Source organism: Petaurus breviceps, unplaced genomic scaffold, assembly GCF_028583685.1.
Source record: "Petaurus breviceps papuanus isolate PSGF00001 unplaced genomic scaffold, PetGlider_PUasm1.0 174, whole genome shotgun sequence".
NCBI classification, from domain to species: Eukaryota; Metazoa; Chordata; class Mammalia; order Diprotodontia; family Petauridae; genus Petaurus; species Petaurus breviceps.
The window spans coordinates 51178240-51187518 of NW_027185761.1; the positions used below are offsets into that span (position 1 = coordinate 51178240).

Here is a 9279-nt window from a genome sequence, read left to right on the forward strand (position 1 = left end):
CCCAGGGTTACACTGCTAGTAAGTACCTGAGACAGAATTTGAACTCAGATTTTCTTGACTCTAAGCCTAATGCTTTATTCAATGTGTCACCTAACTGCCTCACTTAATGTGAGAAGTGTGGAGATGCTATTGGGCCCTCCTTCCATATATAAATGTCAAATGAACTGTGTGTAGCACTGATCCTTAGGATATGCTCTCATTTACATTTACCCATCCAGAGAAGTGTCCATTTATGCACCCATTTTCTTTCATTTTTAAAATGGTTCCCATGAGCAAAAAAAAAAAAATCAGTTATAACAAGGTCAAGATCAATGTAATTATTTTTTTAATCCCTTGTAAAAGGTTTAAAAGGGCCAGTTTTTTAAATTATAGTCCTTTGCCCTGTATCTAATTACCCTCTTGCAGAACTACAATAAACTATGTAGGCATAATTTCCTCTTGAAGAAATCATAGTCTTTGGCTAATATGATATGCAGATCTTTGTGTTCAGTGATACTATTCTTTGTCAGATATTTCATCATCTTGTCAAATAGAGAAATGTGACTCAATATTCTTAGTTACTGGAATCTCCCCCAGCTAACTTGATTGGAGTGGGATGGAAAGAATGCTGGGCTTGGCATCAGGACATCCAGGGTGGAATGTCAGCTCTGTTATTTACCCATGTGACCTTGAGAATGTTACGTTACTCTCTAGATCTCAGATCATGTAGAAATAAAATTGGACAGGTGTCTGGTATTTTCCAACTTGAAATCTATGAGCCCAATTCTGAGCCTTTTTAGGCTATTCGTCCCAGTACGAATATCCCTCCATGTTTCTCCTTCATCTCCTTTGTCTTCCACTTATTTCATCCCTCAACATAAGACCCATAGTAAAAAAGATTCAAAGAGTAACTTTGAGGCTTATAAGTTCTTGTCTTTCCAATCAAAAGAGTTTTGGATAAGTAATCTGGATTGTACATAGAGGGAAGGAGACTAGGCAGGAAGGCAGGTCAAAGATCAGCTTGGTCTAGGTACTGATGCCAAAGTCAACCAGTAAACTCAAGGCAAAGCTGATTTGGGTTGGATATGCTCTGTCCTATTTTTTTCTCATTTTATTTCTAATTGTTTGTAGTATCTATCCTTGTTTTGAAGAATCTCTGTCCTAATTTTTCTTCCTGTCTTAGTATAAAAGTTTCAGAGTGCTTTCCTGGAATGGAAAACAACAAATATGCCCAAATAATTTGCAGTAGAGAAACATCAATCAATTTCTTCCATATGATCATTCCATTTCAAAGGACCATAATGAGATTAATAAGCAAGTGACCTCCCTCTTGCCTCCTTTTCTGAGAATTGAACATGCATTTATTAAGTGCCTACTATATGCTAGGTAGTATTCTCATTACTGGAGACAGACAACAGTGACTAATTTGCTGTCATCATCTTTTACATATAACCAAATATCTTGCTGGAATAATTCAATTGTGCTACTAGGAAAGCAGGCCAGTCTTGAAACTGAAACCACACCAAATCTAGAAAGGAGAGAAGGAAAACAGGAGCTATTGTTCTGAGAGTCTAAGCAAAAATGAATAAATAAATGAATAAGCAAGCTGAGTGTTTTCTTGAAGAGCTGGACAAGACTAAACAACAACAAAAGTTTTTTTTTTTTCTCAGTTTTTTTTTTTTTTTCAGGGAAAGCCATTGGGCAATGTAAACATTGCTACAGCAGCTAATTTCTTCTTCTGGTGAACAGGATTTGTTGTAATAACTTTTTTGTATCATTTCATATCATGAGTTAGAAAATTGATTTTCAGGCTCATTTTGGGCAGTTGGCCCTGGGCTTGAGTCGTACTTCTGGCTCTAGGTACATTTCATGCTGTTTTCCCTGGATGCTAAAAATGGACAGTCCTTATTTGGGAGTCAAAGTATTTGGAAATTTACATTGGCTTTCTACTTCCCTAGCATAGAACTAAGACCAGGTAAAAGTGGACGGATTGCTCAGTAACTGGAAATGCCCCCTGACACTAATGTATTTGTAAAAATAATTCATTGCACTGTATGTCTAACCCTGCAACAGGTTCTAGATAGTCCCCTTCTGAATAAGTCCATATTAGTAAAAAGGAGTTTAGAGTTATCACTGTGATTCTATAAACAAAGGCTGAATTATTGTTGGAAATATCACACTGAAACAAAGTCCCTTTAAGAGGATGCATAAATTTGATTAGTGAGATTAATTTGGACACGAAGGAACATTCTATCATGGGATTTATAGCTAGAAAGGATCTTAGACATTGTGAAATCTCATAGCAATAATAACAAGGTAGGCAGAGTTCCTTTGAACCTTACAACAACCTTGATTGGTAGGTACTATGGATTTTATACTATTTTTTTCACTGAAGAAGAAACTTGGGCTCAGAATGATAAAACAATGTGTTTATGGTGCCACAGCTAATGAGTGCTAAAGGTAGAATTTGAACTCTGTTTATCCTGACTCTAAGTTCAGTGCTTTATCTGCTGTGCGCCCTATATTCATTTTATGGATCTATTAATAAACATTTAATAAGTACCTGGAAGGTGCCAGGCACTAGGAATCTAGAAACAAAAAAGAAATAGTTGCTGACTTCAAGTAACTTATACTCAATTGAGGGAGATGGCATGTGAATAATTACATGCAAAATATGTAAAAAATTGAGAGAAGGTATTTTTTTGAAAGAGAGGGCACTAATAGTTGGAGAGGGGCAAGAAAGGCTCCAGTGAAGTTCCAGTAAGACTCTGAAGAAAACAAGTGATTCTAGGAGGCAGAGGTGATGGGGCAGTGCATTCCAGGCATGAGGGACATCCATTTCCAAAATGGGGCAATGGTGATGGAGAGTTGTGTGTGAGCACTAACAAGAAGGTCTGTTTGGCTGTATCCTGGCATGCAGGAAAGAAGTAATAATGTACAATAAGGTTAGCAAGGTAGGTTGGGGCCAGGTGGTGAGAGGTTTTAATAACTAAACAGAATTTTAAATGAGAGTTATCATCAACAGAATCTTTTAATGGTTCCTACATTCTAACCTAAGTAGGTTATAGATAGAGAATGTTGTTAGCATTATTCCTAGGAGCAAAACAATGCCCTGTTCCCTAATGGAATGAATCCTTCCATATTAGGACTGGCTTCTTCTCAAACTGTAGTGACATCTATGTTAGCATTATCAATGGCTTTGTCAACCTTATGGCTTTTGGGGGCTAGAAGTTTTTAAACCACAATCGTATAAACACAGTAATTCATCTGCATTCTTCAGTTTACCTGATGCATTAGTGATAGAGAAGCTTAGAATTTTCATTCCCTCTTACTCTGGAAACATTTAAAGACTGATTTGATCAGGAGATCTAAAGCTTTTTGGTATCCTTGGGCCCTTGGGCAGTCTGGTGGAGCCCATAGGAGTCTTCTCAGATCCACAAAATAAAATATGTGGGAGTAGAAAGAAACTGATGATATTGAAATAGAGTCAACAAAAACCACACAAAAGCATATTCACAGATACCAGTCTAAGAACCCTGGAGTAAAGGATCAAAAGTCCATCAGCTTCATGGGATCTCTTGTTCTAGCTTTCAGTCCTGATATAAAAACAGAGGTGTGTGTGTGTGTGTGTGTGTGTGTGTGTGTGTGTGTTGTGCATGAGAGAGACAGACAGTCATCTAGACAGACAGAAAGAGAAGAAGAGAGAAAGGGATGGAGAGAGGGAGAGGAGAGAGAGAGGAGATGAGAGAGTGAGGGAGAAAGAGGAGAGAGGGGAGAAAGAGACAGGCAGACACAAAGAGACAGAGGCAGAGAGAGAGAGAGAAGAGAGAGAGAGAGAGACAGAGAGAGAGAGAGAGAGAGAGAGAGAGAGAGAGAGAGAGAGAGAGAGAGAGAGAGAGAGAGACAGAGAGAGAGAGAGAGAGAGAGAGAGAGAGAGAGAGAGAGAGAGAGAGAGAGAGAGATGGACACACACACAGGGGTAGAGACAGACAGGGATAGAGAGACAAAGACAGAGAGACAGGGAGACAGAGAGAGGATTTTATTTTTGAATAATCTGTAATTTTGTTAGCATAGAAGCTCCTTGTATTGATGTTGTCTTCTTGATTAATTCACTACCTGGTAGTCACCTCTTTGGAAATGAGCTCTGTTGAGCCTTAGCAGACATTTAGTCTGTCATTGGGCAGATAGGCAAATCATTTTAGGAGCTGCTAGAGCTACATGCCTATAGCTCCTAGGCATAGCCTTTGAGACCAAGGGGTCAACTTCCCTGAAATCACGGAGAGGCACCAGACTAGGACATGTGTGAAGAGTGTACTTACATATACATGCCTATACATGTATAAGAGCATGGGTATGTATAGCCACCCCCACACATGCCCCCTCCCCCGTTTCCCCTGCTCCCTTCTCTGCTGTCTCTCAGAATCCCTAGCTTCCATCAAGGTTTAGGTTATGTTCTACATCTTACATTGTGCCTTTTCTGATCTGGCCAGTTCTCAGTGCTCACCACTAGCCCCCGCCATTAGCAATAGCATAATAAATTAATTTGCATTTATTTCATATTTATTTGTCCTTGTGCACATTCATGAAATAGCATATTGCACTAGAAAGAGTGTCAGAAAACTTGGGCTCAAATCCCAACTGTGCTACTTCCTACCTATATGACCTAGGAAGGATCATTTCCCCTCTTTTGGCCTCATTTTACTCGTCTGTAATATGAGAGAATTGGACTAGATGACCTTTAAGTCCAATTGTAATTTATGAAACTATGATGCTCTTTGTTATTCCCTCCTCAAACCCTCACTCCAGTTTCAAAAGAAAATAATAGAATGCCATATTTACAAAGTGTTTTGTGAGCCTTAAAATGCTAGAGATCAGGGTGGCTAGGTGGTGCAGTAATTAGAGTGCTGGCCCTGGAGTCAGGAGGACCTGAGTTCAGATCCAGCCTCAGACACTAAACACACACACACACACACACACACACACGCACGCACAAACTAGCCGTGTGACCTTGGGTGAGTTACATAACCCCAATTGCCCCCCAAAAAGCAAAAAACAAAAACAAAATGCTAGTGATGATGATGAAGATTCAAGCTCCTGGAAGGCAAGAACTATTTCCTTTTTGTTTTCAATGCCATAGCATCTCTATCCATGAATATATCAGATATTTAATAAATACTTAGGAAATGAATATACACACATGCATAAGAAATGGTAATTAAGTCTTCAGTTTTGAGGTCCAGTTTACTTTGAATTTTTACCTTCAAATCACAAGCAGGTGGCCAAACCTGTCAAATACTGATGTCAGACTGCTTCTTATTCCTTTGGCTTCATTGCATATCCCCAGAGATAGCTTTCAGTCATGCCCCAAACTAAAATCAGGTTTATAGACCAAAGCTACAATATAGTAGAACAGCATGGTGGGGAAAAATGAGCAAGCAGAAGTGTTATTTCTTTTGCTATTTATTTTGCACTCTGTCTCAGAAGGAAGGCAGATCTTATCATGGTCTGAAAAATGATCAGCTTTAGGGGATAGTCTATACAATCAATTCCAGGAGATGGCCTCCATATGGTGATATACTCAAGTTGGGCACAACTTATTTAGTCAAAAGTAAATCCTCATTTGATGTGGTCTTTTTAGAATGTTGTATAACTGCTTTGGAGATTTACATTGATTGGTGTTTCTTTATTAGCACCAATTCTACTGCAGTTTTCCTCATACTGTCTTGCCACTTAGCAAGACAAACACACATACATGTTTGAATGAATGTGGAGGGGAGTCAGTGAGCATGAAAGTTATGATTTACCAAGCTTGTTTTTTAAAAAAAATGCTCTTAGGTTGGGACCACATATTATTGTTCACTCTGGTCTCCTTTTAATTAAATCAACGTTCACACAGAAAACGCTGTAAAGCAATAAGATGCAGATTACTCCAAGAAGTTAATATGAAGCTAACACTTTAGTATTTGACTCTGAACACATGGAATTCAAATTTCTTTAGATACCTCAAGTTATTTCTGTAGAATCTTACATAGGTACAGTGAGATATAGTATGTCTTCCGGCAACAATTTCATCATCTCTATTTCTTTGCTCTCTTGTCAGAAGACTGAAAAAAGCAGGTTTGCCCCAAGGATAGTAAACCAACAGAAAGATGAAAAAAAAACACCACTTGTTTCCCCTTACACTCAAATTGAATCTGTTTTAAGAGAGATTTCAAATGTATTGATTCAATGTCAGTTGCTTTCTCCCCCCATGAGATTCATCTGAATTACACTGGGTCTAAATGGATTTCAAATGGTGGGTTCAATGTTCAGGCACAAAAGGAATATGCTCTGAGGTTCTTAATTTACACTTTGTCGCAGTGTTCAGAGTGTCTATTGACAGCTGTGTTCATTTTCAAATTATTCCTGTTGTGTAAACAACTTCCAATATCAAGCTTGAAGTGGCCCCTCAGCCCCTGTCAAACAATCCAAAGATGGAAGAGAAAATTTTGGGGGCATGGAGAAGAACTACAAAGTTTTCCACAAATAAATGAAAATGGTCATAATACCATCGGGATAAAGGAGGGTAAGGGAGATGTGACAATTTCAGAATAATGGTGATGATTATAGTAATTATTAATTTTATTAGCTTAAATGTTGCCTTCACTCTTAAAAGGATTTAAAGGTAAAGAGGATAAATCTCAAGGATTATTTTTTTAAATGCCTCAATAAAGCCTCATGTGCCTCTCACTTGTCTTTTCTGTGTATGTTACAGTTGCATCAACAGATTTGTTGCTGCAAAGACTAGAGATAAGATTTATATTCTACAACCTCAACCCCACATTGTTTTATAGGCACAGAGGAACCTTTACAAAAAAGGGAGTATCTATGGCTGTCAGAAAGGGAAAGAAAGAGGAAAAACCAAAGACACTAGGGTATATTATTTGCCAGCCCCTATCAATTGTTAAAAATCTGGTAGTTCCTTTTCAGCTGTGCTTCCATAAGTGGCATGTCTACAGCCACATGGCCATAAACTCAGATGAGAATCTTATCTGAGGAAGTGAAATTCCAAGAGGGAAGTGTCATTTAAGGATGTTGATTAAGCTTTGCTAGATATTATAAGCATCATTCTAAAGTTGTGTTGTGATGTGGTGGTGGTGGTGGTGGTGGTGGTGGTGTGTGTGTGTGTGTGTGTGTGTGTGTGTGTGTGTGTGTGTGATAAATAGCCCATTTAGCTTTTCCTTCAACAGAGTTCCACCAATAGCCCTCCTAATTTGGTTCTGTTCTCCTCCTGGGCTGAAAATCAGCTTTTTTTAGTGTGGTATTTTGGTCCATTCAGGACTAAAACTCAAGAACTCTACAATTAGCTCCTAATCACAAGCCCTACCAGAATCTGTTTTTTTCCTCAAATATGCAGGATTTTGATCAATAATCCCCTATCTAGATCAGTCGCTCTATTCAAAAGGGGGAAACAAAAATACACCAGTCAAACCTAGTGCCCCAATCCCCAAGGAAATGGGCAACCTGTGGAACAAGAGAGATAGGATGAAACAGATATTGCCCTCTCTGAACCTCTGCAAGGATTTATGTCCCTGAAATTGCCTGAAAAGGAAGATAAGCTCTGTTTTCAGCTAATGACTTTCTCCCTAACCTGTTACAACAGATGGGAAATGAGGATGATTGTGGAAAATGTGAACAGTCATGGGGGGAAATACATGATCAATGTCTTCAAGATTGCATAGCAGTAATTGCTAACAGTCTAGAGATAAAAGTTGCGCAGGAACAGAATGACTGTTGCAGAATACTGAGCCTCCAGCCAGGCTATATGCCTTCCTAAGAAGTGGGTGACTCTCACTTCTTTTGGATGCAACCAGGGGAATTTTTCATTTTTTTTTAAGGGGAAGTGGATTAAATTGACACCTTTCTGCTAGATACAAGTATTAACTTCCTTATAGGATATTTAAGGGGGAAAGAGAGAAGAAATCTCAGCTGGGAGGAGGGATGGATAACAAGACATTTCCAGAAGCCCATTACCATCTCTGAGTCCAAGTTTTTAAATATTGTTGGGAACATCCTGAAGGAAGTTGGTGCCTATGAGATAGAGACATTACAGTTCCAACTTTGAAATCAAATCCCCTGGAGATAAGTGGCCACCCATCCATTTCCTTAACATCCCCTTAAGACTTTAGTTTATCTTTTCATGCAGGGGTTATTAATCTGAATTTCACAGGCACACACCCTCTATCCCTCCTCCCCCAAAGGTCTACATATAAATTTCAGAGAGGGTCTGTGGACTTGTGTGGGGGAAAACTACATCTTTATTTCTTTATAATTGATTTCCTTCATAATTCTATGTATTTTATTTTCCAAATTTAAAAATAATCTAAGAGATCCATATACTTCACCAAACTGTCAATAGGGTTCATAACACACACACAAAAATCAAACAAACAATAAAAAAGAACAATGGCTTCTTATTGTTAACCTGAACAACTGTAAGACAGAGTGGTTAATTAATATACATTCAAAATAAAATTTAAAAAATATTACTCTTCTCCCTCTAAAATGAAAAAAAAAAGGTGATTACCAAATTATCATCTGGGGTTAACACAGCTATATTAATAGACTTTTTCCAGATTGGTGGAACACTAGTGAACAAAACTGACTTCCTTCTTTCTGCTATGGAAAAGACAGTTAACTGGGAGCTACATTTCTCATAATATAAACTAATGATTCTTTTACAGTAATTGTATTTTATTTTATGTCTACTTTTCTCTTGTCTGGCTTCAGCTACACCAGCATTAGGGCAGAGTGCCAAGGGATTAGACAAAGCCTGGCACACCACATACAATGCAAAAAAGAAAAGACTGAGCAGAAAAAAAAGAGTCCAGTCAATCTAGATTCTGCCCTGACACAGAAGGGAGAGATGATCTAATTGAGATTTACTTTAATAATCAACAGTAGTTTTTATTAATACAATTTTCAATTGTCCTCAACACACATAGACACCCCAACCCAGCTTTGGAGGAAACTTGTCACAAGTGATCTGCCTAAGTATTAGTCCCCGATGGGATTCAGTGGCAGCCTCCAATGGCCCCCCAGTGGCATTTACAACTGTTTGGTGGACTTAAAGAAAAAAAATGGAAAAATCCCGGGAGGGCCAATTGTAAGGAAACTTTAATCAAGTGGTAAGCAGGGTGCAGCACAATTACTGTATCTGTGACAATGAAAACAACATTTCATTTTTATGGAGCAAAGGATAAGTTTGTTCAAACACTTTCCCCCAGTGAGGCAGACACCACATCATACCACAACACACAC

The 9279-nt window shown here is 38.4% G+C and overlaps 1 protein-coding gene across 2 annotated transcripts in view; it reads right to left on the reverse strand.

The window, feature by feature from the left end:
* SYNPR (synaptoporin) overlaps positions 1-9279 on the reverse strand; it is a 395202-nt gene that overhangs the window by 185219 nt on the left and 200704 nt on the right. The window lies entirely within an intron of this gene.